Source organism: Megalops cyprinoides, chromosome 14, assembly GCF_013368585.1.
Source record: "Megalops cyprinoides isolate fMegCyp1 chromosome 14, fMegCyp1.pri, whole genome shotgun sequence".
NCBI lineage: Eukaryota > Metazoa > Chordata > Actinopteri > Elopiformes > Megalopidae > Megalops > Megalops cyprinoides.
Window position 1 is genome coordinate 32878328 of NC_050596.1, and position 20159 is coordinate 32898486.

The 20159-nt window shown below is 46.8% G+C and overlaps 1 protein-coding gene across 2 annotated transcripts in view; it reads left to right on the plus strand.

Annotated features, from left to right (window-relative positions):
- The window catches only part of b3galt1b (UDP-Gal:betaGlcNAc beta 1,3-galactosyltransferase, polypeptide 1b), a 102298-nt gene that overhangs the window by 44466 nt on the left and 37673 nt on the right, over positions 1–20159 (plus strand). The window contains exons 2-3 of one of the 2 annotated variants that reach the window (XM_036545691.1): positions 8154–8207; positions 12137–12188. The gene's annotated coding sequence lies outside the window, so the exon portion shown is untranslated. The remainder of the gene's footprint in view (positions 1–8153; positions 8208–12136; positions 12189–20159) is intronic. The other variant, XM_036545692.1, reaches the window with a different exon arrangement.

Genomic DNA, 20159 nt, shown 5'->3' on the forward strand with positions numbered 1-20159 from the left:
GCCAGTTACCCACACAGATGTGTTCAGCCTTCACCGAGAGACCCCTCTGACAACCCCTCTCTGACCCCCACCCCCCTACCCTGCCTCGCCAGCTGCGCTCTGGTGGTGGTGGGGGCCTCCAGCCCAGTCTCACATTTTGTGCCTGTGAGGCTGTGGTGGCAGCCTTGGACCCCTCCCTGCTTCACCCCCCTCCCTGTGGTATCTGTGAGGTGGAGAGGCGTGAAGTTACCCCCGTGTTGCACCCCCTCATCCCAGCGCACCCCCACGGGCCTGTGTTTCATCGTTTGTTTGATTCATACAATTAAAATGACAACTGCTGGAGAGCGGAGAGAAGGAGAGAAAGGATTACATTAGTGCTCATAGGATAGGATTTGCAAACCCTCACTATCTGCAGCCTTTCTGTAAGCTCCACGTTTCAGGAAGGAGACCCAGCCCATTGCAGGCCTGAAAGGGGTCACCATTACCCAGAGTGCTCTGCTAATAATCCCCTTTATGCTCAGAGATAGCGTGCCCTGCTGTGGCTCCAGCACAGCGGTGAGAAACCCCCAGTTATGACGGATACCATAGTGTGCCGAAGCACATCGGTGCAGTGGGGATGGGGAGAGGAGGGCGGGGGGGAGGAGGGCGGTGGGGGGAAGGCGAGCGGGGTGGCAGGGGGAGGCAGGGGGGGGATAGAGGAGAGCGGCGGGGGGGGGGGAGGCAGGGGGGGGATAGAGGAGAGCGGCGGTGGGGGGGGGGAGGCAGGGGGGGGATAGAGGAGAGCGGCGGCGGGGGGGGGGATAGAGGAGAGCAGCAGGGGTGGAGAGCAGGGGAGAGGAGAGCAGGGGGGAGAGGAGAACGCCGGGGGGGGGGAGTGGCGGGGGGGGGGGAGGCCGGGGGAGAGGAGAACGCCGGGGGGGGGGAGTGGCGGGGGGGGAGGAGGCCGGGGGGGGAGGAGAGCACAGGAGAGGAGGGGGTGGAGGGGAGAGGGGGGGGGGGGGGGCGGCGGGGGAGAGGAAAGCGGGGGGGAGAGCAGGCTTGTCGGGCTGAAACGGGTGGAAACTGGCATCGATTAGGGACTTCAAGGGGATATGTAGTTACTGCGCACCATCGCAGAAATCTCTGCATATCAGGTCTCATTGTGGCTATTGACAGACTTCAGCCTTGGGTCATTTTGAAGGTACAGCTTTCCTGCAGCTCTGGAATTTGGGGGGCGGAGGTGTGCTGATTTATGTCATTCAGTGAATTTATATTTTATGAAAAGAAAATGCTTTCCAAGAATGTTAGATTTAGGTTGCCATCAGTCTTAGCCACTCACGAATAGATCATCCACTTGTCCACTTGATTATCTGATTACCAGATTATCTCTTGAGTAATATGTACCTTTAAACCATAAAGTAGCTTTTAGCTGTGTGTGTGTGTATTGTGTGTGTTTTCTGTGAATGTGAGCACGTCACAGCCATGTGGTGTCTTGGAGTGTTTGTGGTGAGGTGGAGGCTGAGTCGTCTGTGTCTGACAGAGGCCGGTATGTTGAGCATCACTCAGGCAGGCTCAGGTCCTAATGTTTTATTTAACACTGTTTTGGCACCACATATGAAACACAAGAGTAAGGAATATTTAGGATCTGTTCCCAGGGAGCACTGACCACTCTGCATGGGAGTGATGCACTGAAACATATTTCAGGTAAAACAGTTCACACGGTGGAGGCAAATATCTCACTTGCTTTTTGATAGTTCAATTAATCATTTTCTGCGGTGTCCTGCAGTTTAGTAGGTCAGGAGCTGGAGTGGAGATCGTCACGGAAACACAGCTTTGGAACAGGAATTTGTTGCAGTGCGCTGGTGGAGTTTTGCACGGTTACGGTTACTAGCGTGGCCGCCTGAGCCCTCGTCTCACATTTTAAACAAATTATGCAAAATGAAAAATAAAAATAAAAAAAATCTGTGCAAACGAATGCGGCTGTAACCGAGTCGGTGCCGCAGGAATTATCCCCCGAAGGTGTTAATGGGAAGCAAATAGGGGTTGCCTTGGAAACTGTTCAGCTCGTTACTATTTGCCGGGTTGACTTCCTGATCATCAGAACAAATTTAGCACATCACCCAGCCCCATTGCTGGCTGGAGAGAGGGGAGCTTCTGCAAAGTTTCCGTGGAGGAGGTGGCCTTTGGACACTGGGGAAGACCTGTTGTGTCTTCTCCCTTTCTCTTCCTCAGTTTCATTCAGAAGAAACCTTATTTTTCTTTACTTCACCTCTTTACAAAATAAAATTTCAAATGAAGAATGTGTCAAAATATGTGATAATGCATATTTTGGGTACACGTATCTCATTACCTGTACGTCAGCTCACTTCTACCTGTCATACCCTTGATGTACAGACCTTGCAATTACATTATTTAATCTGATGAAAATTTTTAGTTTCACCTTTATACAACTTAAAATCACTTTGCACCCTATAGTTAGCATTCAGAATAAATAAATGCAGTGTTGCATTTGAGTGACAGGGACAGGCTTGTAATTACTCCGATTAGCTCATGTAAGAATGCGACGGCATGAGTAACAGTATCATTTAGAGAACACTGCGCCATTGTGGATTTTGCGAAACAGTTAATTGATGTGAAACAAAGTCTAAAATGGAAATCTTCTTCCATGGTGTTCCAACAGGTAATTTCCTTGTCAGCAAGTAGGAATCAAAGAGCTGGGCCTTCTGGTGTAAATGAGGAGCTAAGAGGCAGTGTACCCTATACTTTAGTGTGTTACAATGGAAGCGTCGGCTTGATGGAATTCCGCTTTCCGTGGGTGCACTGGTCTCCTCCTCCTCGCTCTTTCGCAGGGTGAACCGGGTGTTTACTTTTTCTCCTCACACATCTTCCCCATCTTTGCTCTTTCCCCATTTTGAAAGACGAATCTAAATCAAATCACCATAATCTCGTGTAAATACAGTTCAGCTCCTTCCATATCATTTTCTCTTCTCTCTGACGCTCCTTGAGAAATACCCCCTCGGTGTCGGCGACGGTGCCGGCTAACGGAGGCAGGACGGATGCAGTAATTGCACTCCAGCACGGGGTTGGCAACTGGATGGGTAAACAAGGTTTCAGAATAATCCTCCTGCAGCATGTGAATCAGCTCAGTGTGCTTTTGGCTGGGTGTGATGGACACGGAGGTGCTAGCCGGGGGTTCCTCACGCAGCAGTAGTGATGGTGATGCTAACAGAGCTGAGCTTATGATCGTGAGCTTGCAGTTTTTGCATCCTTGATGGTGCTGAGCCATTGAAGAAGGTACTTACCCAGAATTCCTTCCATAAATATTCACCTGCAGAAATGGCTAGATAAAGATTTGTGTGGAAATTCAAGGTGGTGGTCTTGCTGAAGCAGGGAGACGATGTGATTACTTTGAAAGTCTATGAAATGATTACCGCCTGTGGAGAGGAGACCCGCTCCGCCTTCTGCCAGCGCTATAACACTGCTCTGTAGGGGGGAAGCAAGCGGTGCTTTTCTCATCAGGTCCGTGTGTTTGCTCTGTGGTGGGAGGTGGGAGAAATCAAAGGCAGCAGACAGTGACGTCCATCCAGCGCTGCCAGAAAAGCAGAGAGAACGTTGCATGACTTTAAGGAGAGGACTTGATTAGCAATACCCAGGGCCTAGAATTGGTATTGATTTGATACGGAATACTGACAGGGAGACCGAGGTGAGGAGAGGTGGCAGGTTTCGTGCATTTGCAATGTCTCTGAATGAAAGGAGGAAAATCCCTGCTCTTCGTGCATGCTGATGCGAAGCGTCCGCCTACGCAGGTGGTGTCTGCGCTACAGGAGCGTAAAGTTTCTGGCCTCAGAGAGGAGAGCGTAGCTCTGCTTCTGCCACGCTGTCCTCGTCTCTCGTGGCTCAGACAGCCGCGCCCCTTCTTCGGATTCGGGCTGGTAATTGCGACAATTAGCCATAGCGAAAGTAACAAAAGCAGCCCTTTAACTCGGAATGATGGTGGCCCTTTGAAGAGTCTGGAGGATAAGTGCAGAGATAGGGCTGGCCCCATTAGCGCTGATTTTAGGCTCTTAACCAGCCTGAGATTAAAGGACCTGCTGTCTGGGAGGGTCTGGGGGTGGAGGACGGAAACACGGGCCCTCCGAGGATGAAAGGAACTCTAGGAGTCGGGCGGGCCGCTCTGAGGCCGCAGAGAGCAAACAATAGCTGCTGTTTGAACAGCCAACAGCCGGGCAGAGAGGATGCTCCTGAGGGCCTGCAAATTGGCAGGATAGAGGGATGGAGGCGTGCTGGCGGGATGAGAAGGGGTTTCATCAAGAGAGATGATCTTCTTTTTCTCTTCCCTCCTTTGGCAGAACTAGACATGGTCTTCGCTAGGACTGTGTGATATAGCCGTCGCAATATATCGCATAACTATTTTTAGCACAATAACAGCTATCCCCTCCCGGTACGTCGCGTAAGGTTTCTTCCCGTATTTTTTTTCCCTTTAGTCACACCTGATGTGGGAGCACACCTCCCAAGTTCAGTGAAAAATATCACTTGTATCTATATGTTGGTTAACTTACCTATTAGCTTGTATGTATTAAAAACACATATGTTTTCACTCTTTATCTTTGTAGCCCTGTTTCTATCTACCACATGGAAGCAGCATAGTGCTGTTGCTGTGATATCAAAATTGAATAGACACGAGTGGCGTTTTTTCCCCTATAGCTCTTATTGCGCTAAAAATAGTTATTTGATATATCGCGACGGCTATATCGCACAGCCCTAGTCTTCGCCTAGACGGAAAGGAACGTCTGCTGACACAGGCCAGAGGAGGGAGGGCCTGGGAGAGACGTGGATCAGTCCGGAACATTCCATCACCCCCCCAACCCCCCCGAGACCCCTAACTGGTGTCTATTATGGCCAGGGAGAGAAGGCTTGTTCTTGTTCTGGAACGCCTGATTCAAGCAGCCACACTGTGAGGATGTTGTGTTTAAGCTGTGGGCTTAATCGGGTAATGGTTTGTTTTACTGCTTTCTTTCTGTGAGGCTTCGGCCAGCTTGACTGAGTGACAGGTGCAGAGCCCCGCCCTCTCTGGGAGGGGGGCTTTGTTTTTGAGCCCTGAGGGAGACCCCCGGGGGAAAGGGGGGGGACCGTGGGGCAGGGCTAGGGACGGATGCCACGAGCCTCCATTTTTAATGACTCCTCCAACGCGGCTCGTTCATTAAACATGACCATAACAATCTGCGAAGTTGCCAGAGGAATCTGGGTCAAACTGGCCTATTTTCACCAGAGCCGTCCCCCTGCCTGCGTGTTTCAGCCAGGCTGGAGGAAAATGTCCTCTGACAGCTTTCACCTGGAAGCCCGTGCTGTTCAGACAACAATGCGCTGCTTTGCCTGCTTTTCTGCGTGACTGCTGCTGCCATTCTCCCTGAGTCATGCACAGGATCATTCAGACACTCATTCAGATATTGGTTTTAGATATTCCACACCCAGCATTTGATTTATAAGCAGCTATGTGCAATATTCACAGGGCAGGTCCCGGGATTTCCGGCCTTTTGTTCTTGTTTGAAGGTCTGTGCAGTTTTCATTAGGTGGTTCATATCTGTTGTGAGGTTGTTCTTACAGGGGATGTTGTTTCTGAGGGACTGTTATGAAGAGGAATGTTGGAGCAAAGCATCTGTGACTTTGGTAATGGAATTTAAATGAACAGAGGCTCTGTTATATGTAGAGCCCATTGTGGGGAGCTCACAGAGACATTTCCTGTTGTGAGATATTGGAAAATAAGCCTTTCCTTGTTCTCCACAGTGAGGGGAGTCATGCCCATATCATGCCTCAGTGCACCGCTGAAAAGACTCCTTAGACAGACCAGATATTTCTGCAGCTGTGCACCAAAGCGGACGCATCTCCTGTATCTGAAAGGTGTGTGTGTGTCCGTGTCTGTGTGTGTACGTGTGTGTATGTGTGTGGTGGGAGAAAGAGAGAGAAATGGTGAAAAGGCGCCCATTCAAAATGAAAAAAACATTACTTAAAATTGCACCCTTATTTTGCTAGCATTACAGCCATTGTGCTGAGCTGCTCTCTGTATTATTTTAAGGGCTGCAGGTAATCATGTCATTTCGTGTGCGCGGGCACGCAACGCGGCACTGTGTTTCACAGTGGGGCCGGTCCCTGAACATCCACCCCTGTTCTTCCAGAAGGGCTGGGCGTTGAGGTAGACACAGGTGCCCCAGTGAGGCTCCCGGATGCCCCGGGTGAGGCTCCCGGATGCCCCCGGGTGTGGCTCCCGGATGCCCCCGGGTGAGGCTCCCGGATGCCCCCGGGTGAGGCTCCCGGATGCCCCCCGGGTGTGGCTCCCGGATGCCCCCGGGTGTGGCTCCCGGATGCCCCCGGGTGAGGCTCCCGGATGCCCCGGGTGAGGCTCCTGGATGCCCCGGGTGCGGCTGTGGTGCCCCCCGGGTGAGGCTCCTGGATGCCCCGGGTGTGGCTGTGGTGCCAGGCTCTCTGCATGGTGCAGCAGTAGTGATGATGGCTGCAGACATCAGCAGCTGGAGGGGCCGATAATTGCCTCAGTCCCCAGCTGCCCCCGGCTCCCTCGTTAAGACCGCAGAGTCACCCCTCTCTCTGGAACACAGGGTCGCAGGGGGCAGGAGGAACTGGCAGGAGGAGGGGGGATCTCTGGGAGGCGCGGGTGGGGTGGGAGGGGGTCTTTCTTTGAAGAGCGGTGACCAAATGTTCCGGCTCATGCACTGTGTGCAATTAAAATGTGCTCTTGTTTCCTCGCCTGGTCTTTCGGCAGCGGAATCTGTCTTCCATTCCCAGGTTTGTGGAGTGAGTGCACTAGTACACCGAAGCTCAGCTGTTCACTGACTCGGCTCGGGGATCCTCGCATGGTGGCGTAGCCGTGTCTGTCTGAACGATACAGAAGCAGCGTGGAAGAGATGAAAAGGGTTTATTGATACCGCTCTTCGGCTGTCTGTCTCTGAGCCTTCCTGCATCACCTGGGCTGAACGCCGCGGGAAGGTGAGGGAATGGATTACGCAGGACGCACTGAGCTGTGTTTCCATGACGTCAGCGGCTGCTTAGCGCTGTCCGTCTGTGGGGGCGTCTCTACGCCGATGGTGCTCGACAGGGCTGGTCTGGGACATGCTAAAGCTCAAGGTTAATCACGTCATAGCCCGCCTCTCCTCGGGGGGATCCCGAGCAGTTCCGTCTGACAGAACCACGCTCAGAATTTCAAAACGGGCCCGGGGGCGCACCATCTCTCTCCGTAATTAGGATCCGGGAGACCAGAGTGTCGATACGAAGTTTAAAGAGGTCCGCTGACGGATGCCGTTAATGGTCTCGGTCACCAGGCCACTGTTTGGTGTGGCATTTGATGACAGAGATGAGACATGATAAGCGCAGAGGGGAACACCATAAATCTAACTGGGGAACGCCGTTATTCTGCTAATGTCTCTGTTCAATCAGAGGGAAACCGTAACTCATTTATACCTCAACAGATTACTGCTGATGTTGGTCACTCCGTAGACAGATGGTGATAAACTAGTAATTAGGCTGCAATTCAATTTAGCATCATTGCTGCTTGAAATTGATGGAAAAATGTTGTGCAATTAAAGAAAAAAGGAGGCATATTTATATGTTTATATTACAGCCATAGGACCATCTGTGATAGAGTTGCATTACATTTTATCCATACTGTAATAACATCATCAATGTTTGTAATGAATTAAGTTAACTTATATAGAGCATGTCACAAATTTATAAAGTTGCACATGGATATCTGTATCACAGGGAATTTCATAAACTGCATCTTATGCCTGTGATAACATTTGCCATTATTAACATGATCAAACCTGTACTGCAAGGCTTACACACACACACACACACACACACAGCATGACACATGTGTGTCTGGTTACAATGATCCATTGTCATATCACATCACAGCCACATCTTCAGAAAGTTCTTCAAAACATCTGAAGTATTTGAAATGGTTAATTAATTTGGTGTCAGAAATGAAATGGCACCCAGTTCCTTGGGAGGAGACTGGGAAGTGCATTGATTAGATACCCCAATATTTCCAGTGAAAATCTCATATCTGTTAGCCTACTGCCAGTCAGAGTCTGCCAATCCAGAGCAGTCACTGAACAGGAAGTGTAGGGTAGAGGTAGAGAAATATGAAAAATGCTAACACTACGCCTTTTTCTCCTCTGCAGCTGCAGACTGATATTGAAAACATACCGAAGATTAAAGGCCCCGTGATCCAACAGGTAGCTTAATTCAATGTTTTATTCAGCAGCTGTTTGCTTTTTAAGGGGAAATAAAGTCAATATGAGATGTTTCAGAGGAAGCCATCATCAGTGATACCGCACAGATGATTGGCAGCTTTCTCACAAGCCTTCCCAACCTGCAGGTGAAATGCTGGAGTGTTTATACAGCGGGAGAGCGCATTCAGTCTGATTCATAACTGACAGGGAGTATTGAAGCCAAAAGACAGGGGAAGGCTCTGCTGCACAGATCAGCCTGAGAGCAGTGGGTGCATGTAATCAACGCTGATATAAATCTAAAGGTTAAAATTATAATCCTCTCCCTGACCTGTCAATAGAGCTTATATCAGTATGTGTACAATTTTATTTCAAGGCTTTTGCTGAAAAGCATGTATTCTGTACTGTTATGCAGTCAGGACAAGACTTTTGAAACTGCTGAAGTGAATGCTATTGAATGAATGGTGAGGCCCGATCTCTCTGGCTTAGCTTGTGTCCAATTATTTTTATCATCCAGATAAAACCATTTATCCACAATTACTTAGATTTCCCCCTTGTATTCGCATTGAGGGAGAACTCGGACGATGTTGTGTTATTTCATTACGGACAATGGTGATAATTCATGTCACGCTTATGAACACACACTCCAGCTGCCGTTGTTATAAAGTAAGTGTCATTTTTATACGTCTTACTGAGCGCCGGGGACTGAAGGATCTTCCACATGTGCGCACTGTGTCAGCTTTCAAAATGGAGGATACAGGTAGCATTCCGCTCACACGATGCATATCTTACCCAAATACACTCCTGAATACAAACAGTTATTAATGTGCGATGGGGTCATCTGCCTCTGTCACAGAGCAGAGACCAATTTCATTGGCAACAGAAGGCCACTAACTACAGAGGTGTTGTTCAGAGGTGTGTGGGTTTGACTCCTCCCACGACGCAAAGTGTCATAACCGTGCTGGTGACGGCAGCTGTCGGCTGAGAGGAATTTGTGAACCAGATGTTGTAGCAGGACCACAGGGGCTTGGCCCAGTCAGATTACACCCCTCTCTGCTGAGAATGGAGGGATCTGTCTCTGTCAGGCTCGTCACACTCATCCCCAGCAGAGGAGTCTCCTGCTGACTGTGCCGGGGACGGGGCTGACTGACTGTGGGGCTGGGCCTGCTCCAGCACAAGCGGTCCCCGTTTACCGTCTGTCTTTTAACAAATGGCTCTCCTCAGGCCCGGCGCATCCAGGAGGAAGTATTCTCAGAGCGTCCGCCCTAGTCGGTGAATTATCCGCCTGCCTGCTGTTTACTTACCCGTTCGGTCAATTCATCTGTGTGTCCATTACCAGCGCCTTTTCGCTCCCGCCTCGGCTCGGAATTAAACGTCTTATTAAAGAACACTGCGAAGGTTTAATGTGATGCTACTGATAGGAGACAGTTCATAAAACGTAACTTTCTATACGTTGATGGATCAAGTCATACTGCAGTGAACACAATAAACAGTAATGCACTGTTTAAGATCACTGAGTAAGATCAATTTACGATGGATTTTTTTCTCGCCATAGTTTGTCCCTCTTCTGAGAGAATGGAAATATCTGAAAATGCATCACATTTTCATAAAACTTTTTTCCCATAGTACTGTAATTTGATTTAGATGTTCCATTATCCACTTTTTAAAAAGATGTAAAGTTGGGATACAGATTTCTTAAAAATGTACATTAAGGATATTTCACAAAATGAATTTGTTACTGATCATCTCCAGTTTTATGGTATTCTGGTATTTATGGTTAAACCATGATATATGGTATGTCTCTGCAGTGGTAATAGGATTGGTAATGAAGGATCAATTTTCCAGCACATTAATTTCGCTCATTTTTATCAACTGTGAAAGTAGCTGGAACTGCCAAGAAGAAGTCAGTACATACCTACAGCTCTTACTGTTTACCAGGCAAAATGCACTAAGCTTTCACTACAGGGAAGACAGTAGCTTTTTATATTGACCATAATGCACCTGCTGTTTTACATTCAAAGTAATATGGCCGATACGGCAAAATCATATTGACACACTTTTGAGGCAGCTTGTTAAAGTAGATAAAATAATGCACTTTCAGTGATCATTAAAAAAAGTAATTCCACTAACTGAAGGGACTTCATTAATGATATCTGCACTGTAAAAGTCTTGTGATAAACCTAGTGATCAAATGTAAATTCTTCTCAGATCCCTAAGAGGTTTCCCTTCAGATAAACCATGGAATACCTTCTTGCTGAAAATGTTAACCATGGAAAAAAACAAAACAAACCAACAAAAAGAGAACAAAAATTAATTTTCATCATTTAGTTTCCAACTTAAAGATTCCCTGCCTTTTGTTTGTACTATCATATCAATTGTCTATTTTTAACCGTAATGAATGGAGGTAATTTCATTCAGCTGAATTAGAGTGCCGATTTATAACTGGCGGTCCTTTTATTGTTTTACTCAATTATAGATGCAAGTTCCACAACCCAGCCATTAAGGGATATTCAGTGGAAAGATATTGTCTGGAGCTTATCATTGATTCAAGGTTTGTAACTGTGACAGAAGAGAGACCAGTAAACATGATTAATTTCTCTCTTTAATTACACTGAGGTTCCATTTCACTGACCATTGGCTGTCAGTCGAAATTGATACCTGAATAAAGAGTTATTCCTCTCACAAAATTAAATAGAGTCACATGGGAATACTTATGGTGGGGAAAAATGTAATGACACAAGTTAATGTTTCTATTATACAACAAATTCAGGATGAACATCCACCAAATTGTATTGACAAAATGGCTCATGGCTATACTGTGAAGAGACAATGAAGTTACTCTTACATACCAGGGATTACAGTACAGAAACAGATTTGGAAGATACATGTCCCGTCTTTTTCATGCCATCTTATTTCATGTTATAATAACATAACGTTTGTTGAAATCCCATTTTTAATTGGATAGCTGCTCTACAATAGCAACTTCAAGTATACAACAACCTGGCAACAAACTTGCATAATAGTGATTTTGTCGTCTGTGAGTAATTGACACATGATATAGTCGAAACAAAAGACAGAGTGTTTATATGTATAAATGAGGCCATAAATATGTGAATTACGTTTTCTGCTGATTGAGTCGTCATTCCATGTTGTGTTGTTTTTACCCCTGTGATTCTTATCACACTCCTACAAAATCAAAATGGGATTAAGCAACAACCATGGCAACGCATTAATTAAGACAAAAACACAATTTCATCTGAACGTGTTGTACGTGACCTTTCCTGGAGTGAGTTTTGGGAGCGTGCATCCGTGGCTTTGACATTTTGCATGGCGAAAACAGCAGTGCGAGGGAAGCTGGGGCATTGTGGGATATCGCTGGGGAAAGTGACAGGGCCCGTATAAAGACACAGAGTGTTTTTCACGGCATGACATGTGTTGTACAATTTGTCTTCCCGCCGCTGCACGCCGGTCAGCAAGGTCAGGGCGAGAGTGTTATCACACAACGAGAGTGGCGTTAGATGATTTATCTTCCCGCCACAGCGTAGGAGCCAGTCGCATGTGTGACCGTGCTCCTCGTCATCTAATCGCAAAACCAGCATCCTCACTTTGACCTGTTTTCCGAGAGCCTCGCTCCTCCAAGGGGATCGAGGCTGAAGCATATTTAGACTATTCCCACAACAGCTGTGACTTTGACGAGTGAGCAGGTGTGGTTTTGAACCAGCGTGCGGAGAATCTGAGCTAGCTTTGCATGTTGACAGGTTCTTTGCTCATGTAGGACACAAACGAGAAGGCCTGTATGAGTCAACCAGATGGCAACTGGTCAACCAGTTTGGCTTTTAACATGTTCCCAGGGAGAGGTTTAGGCAGCAGGTGTGCTTCACTCTCCGTCTCTCTCTCTCTGACTCACATCTGTGTGTTTTCTGCTCTGTTTGCAGAGATAGAGGGAAGGAGGAGGCTGTAGATCTGGGCGGACGCCAGCGTTGGAAGGTAGGCCCTCAGTCGATAAGCCTGTTTCCTCACCTCCTTTCTCCCCGCCGTCTGCGCTAAACAGCAGTTAACCTTGAGAATCCAGCACGTGGAGGCGATGACCGCCCTTCCCCTCTCTGCGCTGGGAGAGACAGCTGTGTCCCAAACGCCAGTGCCGTCGGGCTGCGTTTCGCTTGTTCACAGCCTCAAGGCACTGTGTGCCGCAGGGTTAATAAAACACGACAGGTATGCGCACAGCGCCTTGTTTTTTTAACTCCCACAGTACACCTGAAAGGCAAAAATTACATCCGCACACCCCCGCCACACAACAGGAGTGCCGCTACATTTGTGCTGCGGTCATAAGTGAGCGGAGCGCAGCATGGACCCCGGGCTTTGTGGCGGCACCACCTCCATCATGTAGCCGATGCAGTTTTAAACCCCCCTGATAAACACGGCACTCAGTATGCTGCGGCCGTGTGCTTATGCATCGCTGACCTTCCAGCGGTGCTTTTTATCGCCTGTGCGCTCAGAGGTAAAAAGGTCACTCATGTTGCCTGTATTAGAGGGGCATTACTCACTGCGGCTCTGTAATTTAGCCCGATGACCGTGAGGAACACACCCCTGCAGTTACAGCCTAACAGCTTCAGCTGAGACGGCCGCAGTTGCGCACGATTAACATATTTTTTTATATCTGCTAATGGGTCAGAAAACGCCCTGGCAGTTTCACCACTGTGGTCTGATCATGGTGCATTGTGCCAGTTATTAGCAGCTGTGTCTTTCTTTTCACTTTTGTTCTTAAAATATGTTGAAGGCATAAAGGTCTGTCTTTGCAGGAGTAAACCAATTAGGTGTGATATTAAACGGGATTTTGATTATAAAGAAAACATTTACATTTGGCAGTTTTATGTAAATTTGTAGCCCAGAGGGGAACTTCACAAGTGGTTTATGAATCTCAACAATGTGCGTTATGAAATATGTAGTTAGCTCTGAAGAACGAGTTGGTTTGATCTTGAATTTTGATGCAGAAACAATTTCATTCTAATACACTGTCAAGATAAGATATTTAGGCTTGTGCTGTATTTTTTCAGCTTGTTAGTAATACCATGATATGTTAAACAGAGTACTGCATGTGCAAAGGAAATATTGTGAAATTTAATGCATTCATTACCAACACTGACATAATTGCACATTATCTTGCATGCTGTTAACGAGTTAAGCAAAGTGTAAAAAAAAAAAATTATATGTAGGTTTCTGGGTTTAATATGTTGTGCGACCTTGCATGCCCCACCTTAGATTTTTCATATGCCATGATGTGTTGAATTATAATGACATTAGTTCGGTCTAACATTTACATGTTTACATGTTATGTGTCATAGATGACAGAAACAAGTCCTTGCTACAATGAGTTTAGCAGTTGTGATGTGCAGATTTGAAGATTGACATGAAGATGTGTCAGAACTATCAGAGTGGCACATAAATATGAATCTGTTACCATGCGGTGGCTTCACCATGCGCGCGGCTGCAGTGCTGGTTTGCAGAAACTGTAGGTCACTCAGAAACTCTTTAACCAAATTTTGGAGTCAGGCAGCAGTTGTCCAACGCACTGTAACTGCAAGTGCACACGCACGATTTGAACGCAACTGCCTCTCTGGGTCCACATCCTGTCCGATTTTAGCATCTCATTCACAGCTGACAAAGAGGGATCCCTGTCTCGCACTCATTGTGTTATCACCCAGCTGAAATGAGCCCAGAATGTGTCGTCAGCTGCCCACATCGCCGGCCGACCGCGCTACCTGCCTGTCAGAGAGGCGGCGTGATGGGCGCGCGGCGGAACGGGCACGATTTCACGGCTGCGCTGTGACTCAGTGGGGGCGGGGCCTCGCAGGCCCTCGCAGGCAAAGCTGGAGAGCTGGCTGCATTCATGAAAAGCGGTGTGTAATCACAGAATTGGACCAGGAAACCGATTTAAATCCCGCCTGAGCGCGACTCGCTGTGTCATACAGAAACCGGCTACTTTCAGCTCCCGCTTTGATTTGCAGATGGACTGGCCATTTAAGGTTTAAAATTGAGACGCACAAACCGTTAGAGCTAATGCGTTTTTACACACATCTTCTGTTTTAATTTGAAAGGCTGCTTCGAGCAAGGCAGGTGTTTTAGTTTGGAATAAAAGCCCCCCAGGACTGGATTTCCCTGTCAGAGAGAATCCAGGGCAGCAGTACAGATCTCTGCCCTCTATCTAAATGTAACCTCTAACAGAATATCCATCATTAAACCACCTTCAGTGAAATGCAAGTGCACTGCAAAGAAATTCCCACAGACAGGGGTCTCATTTACAGGATCTATAATGAATGCCAAATGCTGGATGCCTTTTAGTTGGTTGTAATATGGTGTGGAAGCCCAACTGTTTGTTTTGATATCATGCCTTTACAAATGGAAATCAATGCCTTGCAAGATGTGCCACTCGAGGGAGCCTTGCAGTGGAATTCTAATCAACAACTTTGTCCTTTAGGAGGAAATATGTAAATATAATCAGTCCAGCCCAGAGGGAATTAAAAAGGTCATTAGAGTCGTCGCTGTCTGCTGAGGTGGGCCGATTGTTTCAAACACAAGGCAGAATGTCATTTTTTAATCATAATTGGTACTTTAAATGTTGTTAAGCAAAATTGAATCGTCCTGGAAATTTATTCAATCTTTAAGCTTCTGTCATGCACTGAAGTTTCCTTACAGATGAAAAATGACATGTCAATGTCTCCATGAGAGAGAGCAATGCATAAATTATTGTGTGCTTTATATGATTATTACTGCATCCTTTCTCAGGGAAGACAAAAGAACCAATGCATTTTAATGAACAGATTAGTTGCTTAAATTACTTTAAATAATTTGAGTAACTGAAAAGAATTGATTTAAAATGTGTTATACTGTTTCTGTGTCTTCCACACGGGCACAAGTTGTATGTTATCTGTGTTGGTTTTGAAACATTTTTTTCTTCTTCATGTCAGCTGACCAGCACATTCATTTACTCATTTTTGACTCATTAGAGAAGCTGCGTTACTATTTGAAATTTTTAATCAATGAATTTTATACCCTGTCCATCACTGAGATGGATGAGTATTTGTGTCAGCAGGAACTGATTATCGCTCTGGATATGTGCCTGATATCTCAAAAGGAGCTGGTGTTGGGTTCACATTCATTTCACCCCCCTATCTGAGTGCGAGTGGATAGGACATAAATCGTCTCACACACCTCTGTGCTGTCAGCTGGGACTATGCCGTTTGAACCCAAACAGCGTGACGCTCCGTCAGGAAAGCCGTTCTCCTTGGCTGTAGGAAAGAGCTCTGCTGATGGACCCATCAGTGCTGGGGAGCAGGTGACCTTTCTACTGCAGGCTCCTCCACACTGTAATTTATCAATCAATATCACAGATCAATTAGAGCAGAATTATTGGTGGTAATTAAGGAGATACGCCCTAAACGCTGCCCTCTGGGCAAGTCCCAGGCTGTTAACAGGGAAAAAAAGTTTTAGAACCAACACTGTTGAACATGTGTAGTATTATCCTGGTTAGCATAGTGCGTTTCAGGGATTTGGCAGCAGATAGACATTTGCTCTAAGCTCTGAGGGAATTGATAGGCCCTTCCTGCGTAACATGGAAGCATTCGTTAATGCATTTCCAGCACCGTCACTGGGCTCAGAGACAGAGTACATTGAGGATTCCAGTATGAAATATCATGGGCAGAATGCATCAGAAATAATGCACGATATACAAGGTCTCCCTGACTGTGTGTCTCCAGAGTGCCCTTAACTCAATGTGTTCGTGCTTCCAGCCAGTGGCTGCCACGCACAGTCCAGCTCTATCGATAGAGGAGCAGTTGAAAAAGACAGTCTCAGATGCAGTCTTAGAGGGGCTGGTAGGTGACTCAGTCACCAGGGCGCTCATCTTGAGTGCAGGCTGGGTCTTATGGCCCGGGTTCACTCCCAGTTGTGTCACCAGCCAACAGGAAAATTCATTTCGTCCTGCAATACCAATCCTGTTACCATTGCTGAGACATGCAGTGTATCATGATTTATCCATAAATACCCGAACAAAACTCTGGCTCCCGGATGGCTCGGTCAGCAAGGCTTTGTCTTGAGTGCAGGCTGAGCCCTGTGGCCCAAAATCGGCCACGTCATCTGCTGACAATGACAATGGGCTTCGGCCTTTGAAGACAATTGGACAATGTCAACTTGAAGTCAGTTTGAAGTCTTTTGGACAGTGGGGCTCGAAGTCAGTTCATTCTGCTGCTGCAAAGTTCATCTTGATGACTACCTGAAGGTCATCTAGTCAGCATTGAGGATTGTTTGTAATTAGATCCAAAGGATGCCCATGCACTTAGCTCTGCGTTTGGATGGCCAACAGGGCAGCTGCATAGTCCTGAAAAAAGTGAGCACGCTCATTCCAGATCAGTGCATCTGTGTTTGAAATAACACTCCTCAGATTATTTCACATGCTGTCTTAAAAAGCTGGAGATTTATTGTTATGAAAATGTCACAGGGGTCCTCTATGTCAGTTAATTGTAAAATTAACCCTCAAAAGTCACACAACTCATTTTTTTGCTTTAGACTTGTATATGCATTTCCTTTATGCATTCATACATTATTAAAATGAAAAGTATTCAACTTTTGCCTTCAGGCACATGAAGAAAACCCTACTTAAAATGAGTAAATATATTCCCTGTGAAATTTGCTAAATTTGCTAATTTGATTTGGGCAGATTCAGTCTCAAAACCAGTGTAAAAAATGCATTTTTATGCAGTTATCAAATATAATTACAAATATAAATACAGCTCTCTGTATCATATCTCATGCAATATACATGTGTGGTGGTGCATGCTTTAATCACTGGCTATAAAGCCCGGGATAAAATGCAATGGATCCTAGGAGGTTAAGCTGGGGTCAATCCCACAGCAAATGTTAATGGCTGCCAGCAAAAGCAATAAATAGCACAGCATGTTGCGGTGTTCGTTAGGAGTCACTGGCTGTGTGTGGCCTTCCCAAGCACCATCTGCATGCTTTACATTTATAGGTTAGCTTTTATTTGCAGGTGTTTGTGTACCGTTTGGAATCGAGAGTGTTCCGGCAAAATGCATTTGAGTCTCTCGGAGACATCCATTTTAGCATCCTCGGGGGAAGGGTTTTGTTTTGTTTTTTGTTTTGGTTGTGAAGTACTCACCACCCTGTCAATTAACAGTTTCAGTGGTAGTCATGTGAGCTGGAGATGAAATAAAATGAAGTGTTGGATGGCTGTAATCAGTCAAGGGTACAACTGTAGTAGTGGACATTATATCCAATAATAGTATGCAATAATAATAATAATAATTATTATTATTATTATAAAGCATATTCCTTCTTTTAAAATCAGAACTGAATACGAAAGTAGAGGATGACCACAAGGGTACTGAGGATAAATCATTGTTTGCTGGATTGTTTCAGACAGTAAAAATAAAATTGATTCTACAGTTAGTGTTTTTTTAAGAAGCAGTGCTTCTTTTAATAAATAGAATGAATGGTAATAACTGTCAGATCATTTGTAAAAAAAAAAAGAAGTCCAGAGGTCTGCATTTCTGTTCACGATGTTATCTCTTAAAGAGCTTATGTAAGCTCTTGGGTGAAAAATGGAGACAGAGAGACATAAATGGCAGTTCTTCATCTCTCTCCTCTCTCTCTCCTCTCTCTCTCAAAAAGACACACAAACGTGCGCACACACACGCATGCACACACCAAAGCGCAGTGATGCCATTTTGGCCCCTAGCCTGCAAGACATCACTGTGTTGAACTACAAGGGGAGGTTGTCTGGTTTGCACCCAATTTAAATTCAGTGCCTCTGTCCCTGGCTGGGGCTGCCAATGTGACCCCCCCTTCCTCCCCCCTCCCTGGGGCAAACCCTTGTCACATGTCGCGAGTACAAAAGTACATCCTCATGCCCTGGTCCTCTGCACTGCTGAACAGATGCGGTCAATGCAACCATCTGCTCCTGGAGGGAGAGCTTATCAATCAAACCCGGGTGCTTCTCGTGTGTGTGTGTGTGTGTGTGTGTGTGAAGCCTTGCAGTACAGGTTTGATCATGTAAATAAGGGCAAATGCTATCACAGACAGTAAAATGCAGTCTGTAGAATTCCCTGAAAAGAAACAGCTTTATTATGGGATTAACTGAGACATGATGACCTGCTGTAATCTGGTTCTCTCTGACCACACGCTGTGCAATGCTTAACCCATGTCCGTGAGTGGAGAACTTTGACTGACCTTGCCTGTAATGTAGTTCTGACGTGACTCTTTTCTCCTGTGTCTCATGCCTCACCTCTAGCCAAGACAGATCACCCCTAACAGCGTGTTCTAGCCATCAGTGCAGCGCTTTTTTCTGAGGTGAAAAGAATCGCATGGACCAAAGGAGTCACACATCAGAACATTTAAACTTGTTGCTGTCAAGGACTTCCTGTTTATGGTGGTTGACATTAAACACAGTGGTGAGAGGCGATGTTGGTATGACAAATCATTACATTACATTTTTTCAGGTTTACTGCCCAGCATAGTGGAACCTTTATTTGTTCTCCTTTTATTTTAGAGAGATCTCTGTGTACCACTCACTTCCTGCACAGGGGTCCCTCTTTACAAACATACTGCTTCAGCCTATAGCTGGAGGCGTGGTCAGAGTGAGTGATTCAGCCTCTGATTGGACGGGGGTCGGAATGGCCTGCCCTGGGCAGCTGACCCGAGCTGAAAGGCGCCAGGTGTGCGTTTTTCCGAGAGAGCGTGAACGGCCCAGCTTTCCCTGCCGAGGAGAGAAGGTCCAGCACTGACCTTGGAGCTGCAGGTTCCCCCACCAAACCTCACTGCCTCTGTGAAGGAGGTCCCATGAGCCTCTGCAGCTCATCTGTCTTGCCCCTGTGACATCACAAACGTCCTCTGTGACCGCCCTTTTGAGGAATTACAATAGGTGCAGTGAGAGCCGGGGGGGAGCAGATGCTTTTGGTCTGGGCTCATTCATTCACAGTTATTCTATCCTTATGTGAATCTCACTGTGTGCAAAAGACAATTCCCAAATATGTTTTCATTTAATGCTTTATTCAGCTTAATAATTGTGTTTTTTTCATTGTCTTAATGTGCAGCCTAATGCAAAACACAATTCCAGATTTGTTTTGTGGTGATTCATGCAACAGAGGTAGATAATATAAGGATTAAGCAGTGTAGGGTATAGAGTATTATTCTCCTTGTATTGTAATATGATTTTAGGCTGAGCATTAAGTGTAGCGCAGTAGGGAGTGTTGTGCTTCAGTGCTGCCTAAAGCTGTGTGCTGCAGCCAGCCCGTTCAGCGTGATGTTTGGCGGAGCTGTAGCGGGCGATGAAAGCGAGTCGCAGGCGAATCCCGGCTTCCAAGCCGGCTTGAAGGCAGGGAGCAGTGGAAGCTGACTGAACGCTGCCCGGGCCTCGGACGCGCGGGAACGATGGTGACAAAGCTGCTTTAGAGGTGACAGAGAGGCTGGCGGAAACAGGGGTGCGATAAAACGTGTTTCACAGCTTTGCCCTCGAATAAAAGGGAAGCGAAACGATCGCGGTAATCACGCAGGCGGGAGGGCATGATGCCGGGCTCGCCAGGCGGAACAGCCGCGCGCAAAGTTACGAGGTGATTTCTGACATTCAGCCGTGCGGCCTTGCCAGATGAAACGCTCTCTCGTTTTTCAGCAGGTCTCCAGAGAGCGCAGGCAGTAAAAAGCCCAAGTAACTGGAGGAGACAGCTCTGCTCCCCCCCCCCCCCCCCCCCCCCCCCCCCTGCAGGAGACACTCCCACTCCCTGTCTGAGGTGCGGGATCAGGGTGCGGTGTTGGGCCATTCTACAGCAGCACTTAGCCGTGCGTGCGTGCAAATGCCTTCCCTGCTGGCGGGGGCAGCATGGCAGTGGGCTGTTATCATTTTCAAGGCTAAGCCCAGGGACGTGACGCTTTCCTCTGAGTGGGCCACCT